Genomic DNA, 17,989 nt, shown 5'->3' on the forward strand with positions numbered 1-17,989 from the left:
TGTAACCCACTCCATTGTTGCTATCCCACCCTTTTTTCCCTTCACTATTCCCCACCCCCAAAGTTGTAAAGTTTATTTCCAACATAGTGTCTTGTGAGTATCATTGTTGCAATGGGTCATCTTCTGTATTTCTTTCAGCATTCCCTTCCCCCAACTAGATAAATGCATTTACAAGATGGAGGGTACCAGAATCAAAGGCAGAGAGTGCCAGCGATAAACCAATGGAAAAAGAAAAATGAAATAAAATAAGAAGAAAGAACTAGATACAGTACATTGGCGATATCGAGATTGACAACTTAAAAAAAAAAAAGGACTGTCATTTACATGTCTTGGAGTTCATTTCAACATCATTTTGTGTGGTCATATGTTTATAGCTTTGAGCTATTATGATTCTCTGTCAGGACTAACTTAGCTTATAATACTAATCATTGTAAACAAGTGAAACCATAGTGTTCTATGTTTCTTTGTGTCTGGCTTACTTCACTTAATATGATTTTTTTTTTCCCAAGAAAATATTACAGGAGAAGATAGGGAATACACTAGGGCTCTTCAGCACAGGTTGAAACTTCCTAAACAAAGATCCAGAAAACAACAAATCAGAGAAAGTCTGGATAAATGGGATTGCATTAAACTGCAAAGCTTCTACATGGCAAAGGACATAGCTAGCAAGTTTCTTCAGTATTCCTAGTTTCGTAAGATAAACATTAAATATTATAACTGCATGTTTCCCCCACCATGCACTCTTAATTCATCTACTCACCTCCCCTTGTCCTCTTGCTGTTACATATCTAGTACAAAATTCTTGTTATTAATCTTGTTGGTTGCACCTTTACATCTGAAAACTTGAAAACCTTTTATAATACTTAGTATATTAACTGTCAAATGTGCTATAAATTAATATTTTGCAAGCATGTCATGTATTTTATAGGTCTTTTCCTTGTTTGTGAAATTTTTGTTTTGCTTTTTAAGTTCCAACTTCATGCTACAACTAGAAAATTTGATCTCTATTTCTTCATATATTTCATGATTTTATTTAATCATATATGAACTTATTATATTAGCTATGAAATACTGATTTAACTGTACTACCTTTCCTTGCCAGCTACGTGTTAGCTATTTTGCTTTGTGTTTTGTGTTAGTACTGGGGCCTACATCAAGGTCTTTTTCCCTCACTTGTATTGCAACAAATGGCAATAATGTTGAACTTTGCTACCTTCAGAAGACCTGTAAGTGTGAGAAAGTTCTCAGAAATTTAAGCTACTGATTACTTGCTGTCTCTATTGAGACTGAGCAGGCAATCCTGTTTGGTAGCCAGATGCTAGCCTTAAGGTCTATCAAATGGTTTCCTATGCCAATGTTTCTTTGAGCAGTTTTACTCGTGGGAGCTAATTTCTAAGTTCCCTAGATATTTCCCAGGTGTGACTCACAGTCACCATCTTCAGGTTTCCACTCTGCTGCTCAGAGGGTATTCCCAAGCCCACAGACCTTGAACTATTTGTTTATTCTTCTTCATATATCTACAGTTTTCTTGGTTAAATTAGAACTTGTTGTAGAGTTAAATGTACTTAAACAAAGTGTATCTATTCCAATCTTTTGGGAGACACTGTCAGTTTACTTCAGGCTGCTATAGGCTGGTTGTGAAATCTCACTCCCTAGATTACTGGGATCCTCTAGCACTTCCCATGCTGTGACTCATGCCCACAACCCTGGGGTGTCTTCTCTCAAGCAGGGCAAATGAGTGGTTTTATCGTTCATAGTGGTTGGTGCATCCTATTGCTGCTGGCTTACTATTCCCGAGAAAGCCTTTTAACCCTATATATGGTTCAATGTAGCTACCTCTGCTCTCTAGGCTTCTAGAGAAACATTCCCAAGATGGTAATGTTTTGCCAGCTTCCTAGCTGTTGGGTATTGGGGTGTCTTCTCTCAAGCAGGGCAAATGAGTGGTTTTATCGTTCATAGTGGTTGGTGCATCCTATTGCTGCTGGCTTACTATTCCCGAGAAAGCCTTTTAACCCTATATATGGTTCAATGTAGCTACCTCTGCTCTCTAGGCTTCTAGAGAAACATTCCCAAGATGGTAATGTTTTGCCAGCTTCCTAGCTGTTGGGTATTATTCATAGGGCCTTACTATCCCTGCCCCAGTCTCAGTCTGGCTCTCAGCTTATACCATACCCTCAATTTTTGCCTTTGGGCAGGTGGTAAAATGCTGAAGGTCCACTTATTTTTACCAACATTGAGTCTAGAGATCTTAAGGTGAATGAACTTGAATAATCTGATTTTACTTGTTGACTTCCTGGTCCCTCTTCTGGCCAGAAGTGCTAGCAGTGTGGAACCCATTTCTTCTTCAAGCATTTTTCTTCTTCCTAGATTGCTTCTATATGGTTTCTTGGATCTATGTCAATTCCTTGTAAATTTAATTATCCCTTCTTCCCCTTATGAGTCTGGTGCTGGTTATTTGTCAATGAGTTGAGGTTTTATGTAATGTTTTTGGGTTTTGTTTGGAGACAGAATTTTTACTAGTGCAGGATGTCCCTCAACTTTTAATTTGTTGACTACTAATCAATTTTTGTATGGATCATATTTTTTGTGCTGGAATTAAGGACTCTCTTCTTTAATTCAAATATTTGAAGTTTCTTTTAATTGTGAAAATACTGTACAGAAGAATTACAATTACATGGGCAAGGTAATGAGCACATTTCTTATTGAGCATTGTTGCCTCCTCCTTTGTTTCCCCTTCCCATCCCTTCCCATCTCCACCCTCTCCTCCCCGCCCCCCAACCAAAGTTGTAAAGTTTGTTTTTCAACATAACGTCTTGTACATCTCATTGTTGCAATGGGTCCACCTGTATCCCTATTTAAGCAATTTGTTTTTTCCCTTCTCCTCCACAAAGTACACTAACATCAAAAAACAGGGATTATACCATGGGGGAGGGACATACAAAGCAACAAAGAAATCATCCCTTATAAATATGTTAGAAACAATCACAAGAAAGAAAAAACATTTGAATCCTTATCTTGGGGTTCATTTCACCTAACATCAACTTATCTGACCATTTCTGCCTGTCTCAGACATATACAGTTATTGCAAATAAGGGAAACCATGGGACCTATGTTTCTTTGGGCCTGGTTTACTTCACTTAATATAATGTTTTACAAGTCTTTCCATTTCCATGGAACCAACCCAGATGCCCTTCAGTAGATGAAAGGATCAAGATAATGTGGTATATATACACAATGGAATTCTCTGCTTCAATCAGAAAGAATGACATTGACCCAAAGTTTCGTATTTTTTTAAATGTGACCTTACTTTGGAGAAATATTGTATAAGGAAAAAATTATCCTCAAATTCTTCTCTTCTTCAATACCTGATTCTCCTTGAAGCATTTTAATTGTAAAAAGTATGGATCAAGGTAAGCACTGTGCAGATGAAGTTCTACCATCTCTCAAGGGCCTCACTGTCATAACCTAAAAGATGAGATATGTGCTCTTGCCATTGGACAAATTCTTTCTTATGACAACTACACAGATAATCTTCAGTGAGATAAATGTGGAGGGTGTCTTCATCAATGATTGTAGAAGAAAGTTTGAAGAAAAAGGTTTAAAATTTTTCTAACTAGAAAGATTTTTGGAATGAATGAATTGGCTTTTAAGAAGCTAACCCTCATTTGCTTGTAGATTTTTCTGGTCTATTTTTTTTTATTTTAAGCCTCATTACATCATATTTATCCTACATATGGGTCAGATCTGCCTGTATCACATTTTTTTTATTGTGAAAATACTGTACAGAGGGTTTACAATTACATGGGCAAGATAATGAGTCCCCTTCCCATCCCTTTCCATCCTCCCCCCGCCCCCTATATCACATTTTTTAAAAAAGACAGATCAAGAGGGCTAATTGCCTCAATGTTTTCCACAACTTGTTACTTTTTCAAAAGTGCATTTGCAGTAATGCATTAAATGGCAAGCTAGTGATCTGACAGTTAACACACATCTCTTTTTGCCAAACTCTATCTTAGAGTTACTTAGACACTCAGAAAATTTTGTTCAGTGAATACAAAATAATCCTGTTTGACCTCAGTGCAACAAACTTTGAAGAGTTGTTTACTGACTTATCTCAGGAGTAAACTGCCTGTTTTTTTTTTTTTTGTTTTGTTTTCTACTTTTTGTTTTATCATCACTTTTTTTCACTATGGAGTATTTTAAGTGAAATCAAAACCAAGACTGGAGTCTAGAAGTCAAATATATGCAAATGACTAGAGTCAGAGTGGATTTAAACCCATCAAACACTTACAAAAAACCCTTTGAACTATGCAAACTAATATACTTCCTTTCTTGAATTCTTTACTTCCTTTCTTAACCCTGAGAATACAAGCATTTCAGATGGTTCTCAGTTCATCAGCAGGACAAAAGTCCCTCATAAGTTGTACACTTCAGGCTTATTTTTTTCTTAATATATCTTTATTACTTTGCTACAGTTGTTCCTTGTGAGCTATTCCATGGTTTGTAGATATCCTTTTTCTTTCTATATTCACAAGTCTTTGTTTTTGTACCTATTCTTTACTCTTCTGTGTCCATCTTTCCTTTTATAAGACTAGCAGTTACTATTCAATTGGAGAACTTTCTAATGACTTCATTTTATCGTATCATTTTAATATACAATTAAATGCAAAGTCAGTATTAGTGAAATGCTCTACCAAAGGTTTCAGAGAAGTAGTAGTTGCTTATCTCCATGTTAATAAAAGCTTTTATTTATTTCCCTCCTCTTTCTCTCTCTCCTAATTATTTACTCTCAAATATCTAATGACATTTCATCAATATTTATAAAAAACATATAGCATATTGTTATCAATGTTTTTTTTTTGTCAGTCGTGGGGCTTGAACTCTGGGCCTGGTCGCTCTCCCTCAGCTCTTCAGCTCTAGGTGAACACTCTACCACTTGAGCCACAGCACCACTTCCGGTTTTCTGGTGGTTTATTGGAGATAGGAGTCTCACAGTCTTTCCTGTCCGGGCTGGCTTTGAACCGTGATCCTCAGATCTCAGCCTCCTGAGTAGCTAGGATTACAGCATGAATCACAGCGCCTGGCTTGTTATCAAATATTTTAAATATGTATAAAGCACTGTTTAATGTGTTCTTGGGAATAGGAGCTAAAATACAGAACATTGTAATGATCATAATAATTGATACTCTCCCATAGCCCATATTTCCCAAACACTTGGCATAGTTTCTTTCTTATTTCAATAACTCTAAGCTCTAAATTCATCAGTGTCCTGCTCTCATACAGTAGTAATACAAAAAATATTAATAGATTTATTTTGTACATGTCATTTGCAAAGCTTCCCTTCTATTTCACTACTTTAAGGTAGTCGCAGGAGGTGAGTGGGTCCTAGATTCAGTGAAGGTATTTATGAGGATGGCAGTTGGATTTTACGTCACCAGAAGAAGACAAGAAGGGCTTAAATTTAAGATAGAGATACATGAATTCTAAAAGCAAAGTGCTTAATTGGGTGGTGAAACCTGGAGTATCCAATTCCTATCCAATTCCTGAAAAAGAAAAATGTAAATGTAATTTATCTACCTACCTACCTACCTACCATCTCTAGATTATCCTAGTGATGACTATCATTCTGTTAAGTTATTTTTATCGTATTAAGTAACTTATCAGATATTCAAACCTGTTATTTTGTGTTTTATTGTTTTAAAGTTATAAATTAACCTGATATAATTTTAATTGCTTCTATTTTATTGTTTTGTTAGAATGGATATAACACAAAGGTTAAGAGATATTTATACTTTTAATCATCTTATACATATTTTCAATAAGCCTTGTAGAAAATTTTGATAATTTATACACTCTCAAATATGTATGTACTTGTTTATAGCTTGACTAGAAAGCTAAGTTTTGTAGGGTTAAATATATTTGTGAAACTGGTAGTGAAAATAGTTTCAAATTTTAAAGTTATATTCCTTCATTATTTAAAAGTAATGCTTTAAAAGTATTACTTAAAAGTAGAGGAGGGCACAGAAGTGGAGGGACAGAGGGTGAACAAATGCAGCAATGGTACCTACTAAACACTATGTTGAAAATGAACTGTACATCTTGTGGATGGGGACAGGAAAGAAAACCTGGAAAAAAGTGAGGTAAGGGGTAACATTGTCCAAAAAGAAATGTATTCTTTACCAATCTTGTGTAAGTATAAGCCCTTGGTACATCATCTTTATAATAATAATTAAAAAGTAATACTCATTTACGAGTGTTTAAAACCTTTTTTTAACTAGTCATTATTTTTGAAACTTCTTCCATTGTTTTGTTTCTCTTTTTTCTCTCCTTCTTTCCTTTTCTTCCTCTCTCCTTTCCTTCCTTCCTTTTCTTCCTTTATCTTTTTATTTGTGTATATGTTACTACTGGGGTTTGAACTTGGGACTTGTGGTGCTGTTTCTTAGAATTCTTTTCTCTACCACTTGAGCCACAGCTACATTTCTTTTGTGGTTACTTGGAAATGAGTTTAATGGACTTTCCTGACAGGCTGTCTTCAAACATCCACTACAGATTTTGGATTGCAGGAGTGAGCCACCAGTACCTGGTTTGGGTTACTTCATTTTATTGAGTTTTGAAAACCTTTTGAGTACATGATATTAACTGTCAAATGTGTAATTTTTACAAGTATCTCAAATATTATATAATTTTTGTTAGTAATAAATCCCAACATAATATTTTGTACCAGATTAACCAATCTTTTATTTCCTTGTTTCTGATCATTGTGTTTTGCTTTTAAGCTTTTCACTGACAAACTTCCCAAGTCAGAAAACTTGATACCTGTTTGCTTCTTATACTTTTATGGTTTCATTCAAATCACATATGACTTTATTTAGATTTAGATTTATGAAATACTAATTTAACTACATTAACTTCACAATATTCTCAGAGAGGAATTGGTTGTTTTGTTTGATATTTTGTGCTAGTACTGGTGCTTGAACTCAGGACCTCAGTCTCAAGTGGTTTTTTTCATTCAGTACTGGAGCTCTATCACTTAAACCTCATCTTTACTTCTGGCTTTTGCTAGTTAATTGGATATAGTCATGGATTTTTCTGCCAAGGCTGTCTTTAAACTTCGATCCTTAGAACTTAATCTCCTGAGTAATTAGGATTAAAGGTGTGAGCCAGTTACCTGGCTAGCAGCTAGGTATTGTTATAATCATCATTTTCTATGGAAATCCCATGTTTCTTAAACAGTAGATGTGTGATTCTGGATTTTGTATTATTTCATTTGTTTTCCCTCTATTTTGGCAATGATACTGTACTGAATAATTTCCATATCTCTACTATTTTCCAAGATGTTTCTCAATATGGCTGCAGCAGAGTATTCTGGGAGAGGGAGATACAGGTGTGGGGGAGAGTTCCTTAATGCAATCTAGAATGAATTTGTGAAGTTGTAGGCCAAGCTAAGGTTTTGAGTATTTCCACAAAGACAATGGAAATTCTTTGCACATGTCTACTTAGGATTTTATGTAATCAATCAGTATCTGCTTATTAAGAGTTAATTCTGGAATAGGTTAAGGTATAGGAAAAAAAAGAATACAGATAAGAGGATTAATTCTGAGATTAGAACAACGGTGTGGATAGAAGGGGCAAACTTGACAGGTGCCTGAAGCATAGAATTAATGCCACATTGTGACTGTGTTTGGGTGCATGTGTAAAGATGTAGGATAAATATGAAAATTGGATGAAGGGCAATGACAAAAGATACAATAAGCATTTGAGTTTGGGAAGACTAATTTCTGCAGATCTTAAAACTATGAGCACTAATATAGTTTCTTGAGAAAAAATGCTATTGATAGTATATAAATGGTTTTCACATGTACTCTCTTATTTGATTTTCATCATAATCATCAAAAGATATCTTCACCATCGTTTGGTAAGGGAGAAAACAAGCATAGAACTGGCAGGAAATTGGGTAGAGCTGAGGTAAGGAAGAGGTTTGTGGACTCCCATGTCTGTGGGCTTCTATCACATAACACTCGTCCTCTTAAAATATGTTAACTGCTGTATTAAGTGAGTTATATCTTTACAAGAAAAAAGTTTAAGAGAAGATATTATTTCCCTACAATATGTATGCCTCCATTATATTGTAGAAAATTTCATATGTTTTGCTATACAACATAATGTTCTTTTCTGTAATTTGTGCTTATTTCCATACATCTGGATATAACATTTAATATAATTATTTAACACAAGCATAGATGATGTCAAATCCTACTTTACAAGGTGGTGCTTGGTTTATAGGTAAATTCTGAGGTTCAATTAATGTATCAACACTACAGCCATTTTTTTGTTGTTGTTATTTTGACCACACACTAAGCATCCCTCTAATTGTACAGGATTACAATATGAAGGTTCTAATAATTCATGATTATTCACTAGACATCCTGAAAGTGTGCAGCAAATCTTTTACAAGCTTACTTCTTCTATTTGCCCAGGAGATGGCACTGGAATTTGGAAATGCTGCAGAGGAAGTCTTGTGTGTGACAAATTGTCATACTTATTACATAATTTATTTGTGGAAAAAAAAACTCTGATGTCTTATATATCAAATTGATCAAGACACATTATCAGCAACCCAAAGCCAGAACTTAGCCAAATAGACTGAAGGAGTGGTGTTACTACAAAGAGAGCAAAAGGGGGATTGTCTTGTTCCACTGTAGGAGGCATTTGCTAAGTAGTGGTGGAAAACAAAAAGCTCTTGTTGTGATATACTTTCTGTGCTAGAGTTTTTCTGAAGTTTGAACTAATTTTCTGTCATGTCTAGGACTGTTATTTTATTTGATTTATAAAAACATTACCATCCCGATCCTTTAATTTGTTCACCACATTTTGTTTATTCTGTGGTTTAATTGCTATAGAAATCCATAATTATTTGTGATAAGAAAGTCTGATAAGACTTCAAGTGCATACTCTGCTCATTCTTTGCTCCTCGATTGCATTCCGTGTTCCTTTCTAATTAACTTTGGATTGTTTTCTTGTTACCTTCTAAATTCAGATAGATGCTTACAATGCTCAGTCTTCTACTCTTTGAATTTTGAAAGTGTTTCTGTGTTATCAGGCATACTAGATGACTAAAACTACAGAAGGGACACAATCTGTTCTTTTGCTAAACGGGAGCATAGATAGGAATTCTCAGAAATTTTTTTCCCTGTGGAAACTAAAATCATGTAACATCTCACATCATTCTTTTAAAAAATCTTCTTGGAGTTTCCTTTATAGTAGAAATTCAACTGGTAAGGTTACTTTTGCCCATTCCTAAAGTTAATAATAGTCTTAGTATATATAATTTATCATTATAAACCAAGTGTTAGCTTTTTATGATTGGTTGCTATATGCTAGTTTTTTGTTAAATATTTTCTATATTATCTTGCTTAATCTTGTGACCTAGTTATAATGATTTCAATTCTCCAAATGAAAAGACAGTTGCACAAGTTAAATATATTTCCCCAATTGTTACAGCTAGTAAAATTCAGGACCAGTAGTCAAACTTCAACCTGAGTGATTCCAATGTTCATATCTTCAATTACTTAATTAGACTACCTTATCGTTTTTTTTTGGGGGGGGGGGTCCGGTTGTGGGGACTGAATTCTGGGCCTGGGTGCTGTCCCTCAGCTCTTCAGCTCAAGGCTAGAGCTCTACTACTTGAGTCACAGCACCACTTCCGGCTTTTTTCTTTTTGCTTATGTGGTGCTGAGGAATCGAACCCAGGGCCTCATGCATGCAAGGCAAGCGCTCTACCACTGAGCCACCTTCCCGGCCCAACTACCTTATCTTGTAAGGCATTATTCCATCCTATAGGCTTAACAACATAAATTTCTTCTATGAGAGCTGGTCTTAAATATTCCATTGTACCTCTTCTCTTACTTAGCATTTGCTACTTTACTTGTAGACCACAAAAGGACATAGTAAAAGGAACAGACCTCAATTGGTAGTTTTTCAGGCATTTAGGAAGATCTTCAAATCACTTTACAAAGAATTCAAATTTTCTTTTTAAAAAATGCCTTTTGAGTAATAATTCATTGATTTATTCATTAAGATAATTATTTTCTTTTATGTCTACAGAATTATAAGCAAAATGGAGGTGAATGAAATGAATTCATACTCTCAAGAATCTTGTAAAGATACTCATTAAAAATCCTAAAATATAATGTGGTTCAATAAACATTTCTATACCAGGGTGCAACAGGGTGTTATTGAAACAGAAGTTAAGCTTAGGGCTTGAGAATAAGCCCATTGGAAAAAGGAAATTATGAATTTCTTTTGGTGCAGTAGAGGCTGTATATGAGTCTTAAAGTGTGAATGAACCTAAGCTAGCCAGGGTTAAAGACGTTCAGGGAATGGAGTTTGTAAAAGAGAAAATGGGCAATGCAAAAGCTCAGAAACGTGAAAAAATTTGGAACATTGCTAATGCCTTGGATTGGAGGCTGGGTACTAGTTGTGTGAGAATGACAGAGGGAAATGACTGAAGGGCCAAATTGCCCTATCATCCAAACCATCCGTGGCATTAAAATGTTATTCTTGAATTATGAGTCTTTCCTGGTCAGTTCTTTGTTCAACAAAAATCAGTTAGCTTGTGAGGTGCCAATGGATCATGGCTGTAATTCTAGTTACTCAGGAGGCTGAGATCTGAGGATCATTATTCAAAGCCAGCCCCAGCAGGAAACTGAGACTCTTATCTCCAATTAACCACCAGAAAACTGGAAGTGGTGCTGTGGTTCAAAGTGGTAGAGCACTAGCCTTGAGCTGATGAGCTGAGGGACAGTGCCCAAGCCCAGAGTTCAAGCCCCATGACCAATTGCCCCTCCACAAAAAAAATCGGTTAGCTTGCTTGTGCCTGCATGTGTCAGGGTTGGAAATGGCAGGATGATCATATGAAAATGGACTTTAAATTTCCCATATCTCCTCTTTGGGAACTCTATCCAACAGTGCTATCAGGTGAAGTAAATTGATGGCCTTACCTGGTCTTCCAAAGAGCTCTTTTACTCAACTATTTCATGAGATTTATCTGAAGTGAATTAAATGGCAAAGGTGTTTTTGGTTAATAATTAAAGTGTCTCCTTCTTAAAGAGGAGATAGTTACTGATCACCAGTGTTGGATGACTTGAACATGAGTGATTTTGTGTGCATGCATGTGTCTGCCTGATAGAATAAGGGCTTGTACTCAGATCTTCAAGCTCTTGCTTAGCTTTTTCCATTGTCAGATCCAGCCTTTAGATGGTTAATTGTAGATAAGAGACTTTTAATTGTCTTCCTGAGCTGACTTTGAATCTCAATCCATCCTCAAATCTCAGCCTCTTAAGTAGCTAGGATTGTGTTAACCATCTGTACCTGTCTTTTCAGATTAATACAGTATAATTTTCTAAATATTCTTAGATGTTTACAAGGATAACTTCTGCATTTTTAAATTAATTCATTAATTTTTTATTGTGAAAATACAGTACAGAGGAGTTACAATTACATGGGCAAGATAACGAGTTCATTTCTTATCAAGCATTGTTGCCTCTTCTTTGTTTCTCCTTCCCATCTCTTCCCATACTCCCCCACCTCCCCTCACCCGATCCTCACCCCCCCCCAACCAAAGTTGTAAAGTTCATATTTCAACATAACGACTTGTACATCTCATCGTTGCAATGGGTCCACCTGTATCCCTATTCAAACGATTTGTTTTTTCCCTTCCCCTCCACAAATTATACCAACATCAACTACAATGAAAGCAGGGTTATACCGTGCGGGAAGGACATACAAAGCAACATAGAAATCATCTTATAAATATGTTAGAAACAATTGCATGAAAGAAAAAAAACATTTGAATCCTTATTTTGGGGTTCGTTTCCCTAACATCAACTTATCTGACCTTTTCAGCTTGACTCAGACATATACTAGTTATTGCAAATAAGGGAAACCATGGGACCTATGTTTCTTTGGGCTTGGCTTATTTCACTTAATATAATTTTTCCAAGTCTTTCTGTTTCAATGGGGGAAATGTCATTCTTTCTGATGGAGGCATAGAATTCCATTGTGTATATACACCACATTTTCTGGATCCATTCTTCTACCGAGGGGCATCTGGGTTGGTTCCATATCTTAGCTATGGTAAATAATGCTTCAATAAACATAGTTGTGCTGGTAGCTTTGGTATGCTCTTGTTTGTGATCATTTGGGTAAATGCCCAAAAGTGGGATTGCTGGGTCATTGGGGAGCTCTATGTGGAGTCTTTGAGGAACCTCCATACTGCTTTCCAAAGTGGTTGAACAAGTTTACACTCCCATCAAAAAGTGTGGCTGAAATTAGGAAAGCAACTCCATTTGTAATAACCCCACAAAAAATAAAATACCTAGGAATTAACTTAACCAAAGAAGTGAAGGACCTCTATGATGAAAACTTTAAAAACCTGAAAAAGGAAATCAAAACAGAACTTAGAAAGTGGCAAAAACTCCCATGCTCCTGGATTGGAAAGATCAACATCGTGAAAATGGCAATATTCCCCAAGGCTATCTACAAATTCAATGTGATACCTATCAATATTCCAACCTCATTCTTCAAGGAAATAGAAGAGTCAATCCAAAAATTCCTATGGAACAATAAAAGACCCCAGATAGCAAAAACGATCCTCAACAGAACAGTGCTGGAGGAATATCAATGCCAAATAACTTCTGGATTGTTAGCATCCAAAGAGTTATTTGTTTCAGTCTGATCATGTTGAAAAAGGCTAAGCTCTTTGTCAGTGTTAGCACAAAACTAGCCTTCTACAAGACTTCACCCAGCTAAACTAGATTTGGTTTCTAAGATTTTTTTTCTGACAAGGCCCCCTGATCTATAAATGTTCTCTTTTTCTAGGGAATCTGACAGTTTCCAGATAATTATAACTTTCTGGGGATGGGTGTAGCATTGGCACCAAATTCTGAATTTGTCACAACTATTAAAAAGAAAGAAATATATTTTACACATATTTAGCCTACTGTCTGAACTCCCTGCCTTCTCAGTATTGCTAGATGTTAGCTATAGCAGCTGCTTGCTTTTGGTTACAGATACATAGATAATTGTATGAAATTGATGCTTCTGTCATATTCAAGGATGGCATAGACAGGACTTGTGTTTGCTCACCATGAGAAGTTGCAAAATGTCAGCAATTGCAGCTGCCTGATGGGAACTACTGGAATTTTAATGCAGCTGAGATTTGGTGAGTCTGACTAGAGGAGCCTAATGAGTTTGGATATCTCTGAGCCCATCATAATGTTTAGATGTAGAAGTAAGCATTGTGTTACAGATGGTAGCCAAGCTTGGTAAATAATGCTTCCTGTTCATTTACATGTGATGATTAATTCCACCTTATACTTAAGGTAGAATTATTTTGTTAAATATTATAATGTGGGAAAAACTTAAAAGATAAGTGTTTGTATTCTGTCCTTAACATTAATTTATTCACATAAAAATAAGCATGAATAAAGGAGCAACTGAATTTGTTGTAGGTCAAATAGATGTTCTTCAACTACAAAGAAAATAACTATAAGGTGTTGCATATCTGTAAGTCCTAGCTACTCAGGATGCTAAGATCTGAGAATTGTGGTTTGAAGCCAAGTGTGGCAGAAAAATCTTTTGAGGTGAAATATCCCAATCTAAGGATTCAAATATTTTTTTCTTTCTTGCGATTATTTCTAACACATTTATAAGATGATTCCTTTGTTGCTTTGTATGTCCCTCCCCCATGGTATAACCCTGCTTTCACCGTATTTGATGTTGGTATAATTTGTGGAGGGGAAGGGCAAAACCAAACCGTTTAAATAGGGATACAGGTGGACCCATTGCAACAATGAGATGTACAAGTGGTTATGTTGAAAAATGAACATTACAACTATGGGGTAGGGGGGATGGTATGGGAAGGGGAAACAAAGGAGGAGGCAACAAGATTTGATAAGAAATGTACTCATTAACTTGCCCATGTAATTGTAACTCCTCTGTATGGCATTTTCACAACAAAAAATAAAAAAAGAGACTTATGTCTAATTAAGCAGTGAAAAGCCAGAATCGGAAGTGTGGCTTAAATAGTAGAGAATTAGCCTAAAACAAACAAACAAACAAACAAACAAAAACTGTGCCAGAGCTCAAGGCACTGATTTTAAGCCCTGGTACTGCCATAGAAGGGGGGGAGGGAGGAGAGGGGGCTAGAGAGAGAGAGAGAGAGAGAGAGAAGGAGGAGGAGAAGGGGGAGGGGGAGGGAGGGCGCTTCTTAAATTTCTTCTTTGTAGTTCTAGGAGTTGAGCTCAGGATTATTCATACAATCAAGGAAGAGAGAAAGAGGTGAGAGTGTTATAAGGTCACACATGATCTTTTGGGGAAAAGCCTTTTTTTTCTCTTTAACTGAAAACATTTTTTAGAAAACTACAGCTTGCTGCTGACCTAGTGTCTTCACCCTTTGCATATGAGATGTTACAATATGTTTGCAGAATCAGGTGTACAATACAGTACATGAAAGGGTTTACACTCTACTGCACAGGCCTTTGCAGTGAACAGGGTATGCTCACAAGTGCAGACTTCTCAGCTCCTGTGAGATTGTGAGTGTACAACACACAGTTCAGCAGTCACCTTTTGTCTTTCAGAATTCTTGTGTTTTTTTCCCTTTTTCCCACTTGTTATTGATGTTCATTGCAAATACCCTTGGGTCCCACAGCTTGGTCCCCTTCCCAGCTATTCCTAGTAGGACAAGTTAACAAGTTGGTGACCTGCACAAGGCAAGACACAGCAATTTAATCTCTTGCATGACATTGTCCTTTTTGGTGTGATACTGTACTGTAAAAAGTCCTTGCTGTCTCAGCAGCCAATCAACATATATTTTATTTTTTCTGTGATTTTGTTTTGCTTTTCTTTCTAATTGAGCTGTGAAAAAGTTCTAGGTTCAGTTGAACTTCCTGATGAAGAAACACAATTGATATTTTTCAGTGATAAAATCTGTATATTTGTATTTCAACAATGTAGCAAAAACTTGATGTAAATTCCTCCTTTTTGGGCTTAATGAATATCATTTATTCAGTATTCTTTATATACTACATGTTCCATGTGTCAAAATAAATATACATTAAATCTTGGTAAAAAATTTCTTATTCCCTCTGCACATATATTTTCACTTCTGTCCATTCCTTCAAACTAGTTTATTTCCTTTCATTTCTTATTGCAATATTAGTAATGCCACCAATTTTCTTTTAAGTGAGCATTCTTTCTTCCACTAGAACCAAAATATTTTTGCCTCTCTTATTTGGTAAAATTGGACCCTTTTTTATTCTAAATTGTATGAAATAACGGAACAAGTTGTAGAAAAACTGTGAGCTCTTAGCACTGGCTTCTTTTGTTCCTTTCTCTCACTAGCACTTGTTTTTCTCCTCTTTTATTTTTCAACCAAAACCTGAGGTAGGTGAAGATCATATCATGATTTGGCCCAAGTTCCTTGTAGTAAAAAGTGCTGATTTTATTCATCCAACAGCCCTTTTCCTAGTCTAAAACATGCCAATTTAACCTTGGGGAATGATTTTCTCTCACTCTGTAGGGCTACAAATCACAGCTTTCTTCATTCATGTGCATGCACTGCTATGCTAGCCAGTCTGGTCAACAAACTGGTTAACATCCCTTGAGCCATATTGGTGAAACCAGTAGTAATAACATACAAAGAAAACTGGCTTTTCTGTGGTCTACAGAATGTGAGGCTGTATTTTAATTCTATGATTATATACATATTTTGGGACCATATAGCTGCTGAGCTAACTTTTGCAGCATGTATGGATTAAAATTACTAAAAATATAACCAAGAGAAAAACAGAAACATTACAAGGAAAGAAAGGAGAAGAAGGATGGAGGGAGAGAAACACACAGAGAGAAGACAGAGAGACACAGAGACACAAAGACAGAGACAGGAGTTATCAACCATTACCTGGATCCTTGTCATAAATTTCTTTAACTAGGTAAAAAAAAAAACAAAACAGTTCTTTAATTGTTCTTAATGTTTATGTCTTTGAAAGAATTTTTCTTTTTTATCTGTTTACTGAAATGAAGCACTCATAGAAGTCAAAACTAAGTTTTACAGACTGACATATTCTCTGATTCTTTAGCATTGCACACAAAAATTATAGCAACATATTAAAAATACATATATGCTCTTTTGGTGGTGGTGATGGTGGTGGTTTCAAGGCCTGTGGTTTAAACTCAGAGGCTGAGCACTGTTCCTGAGCTTTTTTATTTTAATTCTTTATTTTTGTTCAGGTAGTTAAGACTCCCATAGACTGTCCTGCCCAAACTGGCTTTGAATTGCAATACTCAGGTCCTAGCCTTTTGAGTAGCTAGGATTATAGGCATGAACCACTGCTAAATCTATGCTCTTGAATAACTTTATTCTGGTTGTCACAAAGCTGAATAACATAAGGTAGAAGTTTAAATAGTGCTACCTTTAAGAAGGTCAAATTTTATTGAGAAGTAATGTGCACAAATGTGTCCAAATAGGTCCCAATATCCAAGAGGACACCTTAAGATAGGAAAGGTTTCTTTTCATAGTCCCATAGTCTCAGAAGGCTCAGTCCATGGTTGCTTGGCTTCAAGTGCTTGAACTGAGTGTTTGGCAGTAAGATCACAAGGCACAGAATCTTCTTCATAGCCAACAGGAAGAAAAGAGAGAGGGTGTAGAGGGAAAGCAACCAGGGAAATATATAACTCTCAAGAATATAAACCCAATTTCTTACTTCCTTGAACTAGGCCCTTTCTACCAATAATTTTAGGCACCTTTTTAATACTACTTATATACTATCAATCCATTAAGTGACTATTTATTACATTAGAGTTCTCATGATCTATCTCTAGAAATATCTTCACAGACACCCCTTGTGAGGTGTGTTACACTAATCTCCATGGCATTTTTTTTCAGTCCAATCAAGATGATAATTCAAATGAACTATCAAAGATGATACAGGTTTAAAATTCAAATAGGCATTAGATTTAACTGTCTCATCAATTTATTTCACTCTTGACTATCATATCCTAATGGGATATATCTTTGACCACTTAATGTTAATGCCATTTATGTTACCTTTATGAAGTTCTCTGGCTTAAAAGGATTGTTTTGGAGTGTCCTATATTCTTAGCAAATGGAAATTCCTCTCTTCTAATCACCTACTTCATTTTTCAATAAAATAACACTAATAAACTAAATGAGTTAAAAGAATGATTTTATCATGTGAAGATTTGTCAGTGAATATTGTGTGGAGGCATATTGAAATCAGTGTTATATAAGAGCAAGATTCAAGGAACAAATGCTATGGTTTGAGTAAGTGTCTTCCAAAGATTCATATGCTAAGGTTTGGCCCATAGAGGGTTGGTACTGGGAGGTGGTATGGACCTTTAAGAGGTGGGTCATTATAAAGCATGCTTTGATCACTCAGAATACAGTAGGCTTTCCCAGGAGACTGTGGGACCATATTCCTATTTTCTTTTTTTATTTGGATTGAGACATAACCACTTGTTCTTATATATGCTTTTGTCCTTCTCATTCATTATTTTCACCAGAGGTCTAAAGCAATATGGCCATCAATTATGAATCTACAAAACTATGAGCTAAATATATCTATTTTCAGTAATTAACTTCTCTTTATGGTAAATAGTATAATAAACATTCCCATAATTGGATGTTTACTACTAAGGGTTCTGTAGTATCTTCCATATTTGTGTCTTTTAGGGGAAAAATCACTTAAGAGTTATATGTACAAGAGATTATACAACTGCTAATACTAGTTTTATATATTATTATTAATAAGCATTTTGTGAGCATCTATTATATGCTCTATGCAATGCTGGGCATTTTACCCACAAGTTTCATTCTCACTACGAATACCCCTCACCTCCATGGATTAGAGACTTATTGTATTTTTATTTTTTGAATGTGTGTTGTCTCAGACCACAGAATAGATTACAA

This window comes from Dipodomys spectabilis, unplaced genomic scaffold (assembly GCF_019054845.1).
Source record: "Dipodomys spectabilis isolate Male_0828 unplaced genomic scaffold, ASM1905484v1 ptg000050l, whole genome shotgun sequence".
In the NCBI taxonomy this organism is placed as follows: domain Eukaryota; kingdom Metazoa; phylum Chordata; class Mammalia; order Rodentia; family Heteromyidae; genus Dipodomys; species Dipodomys spectabilis.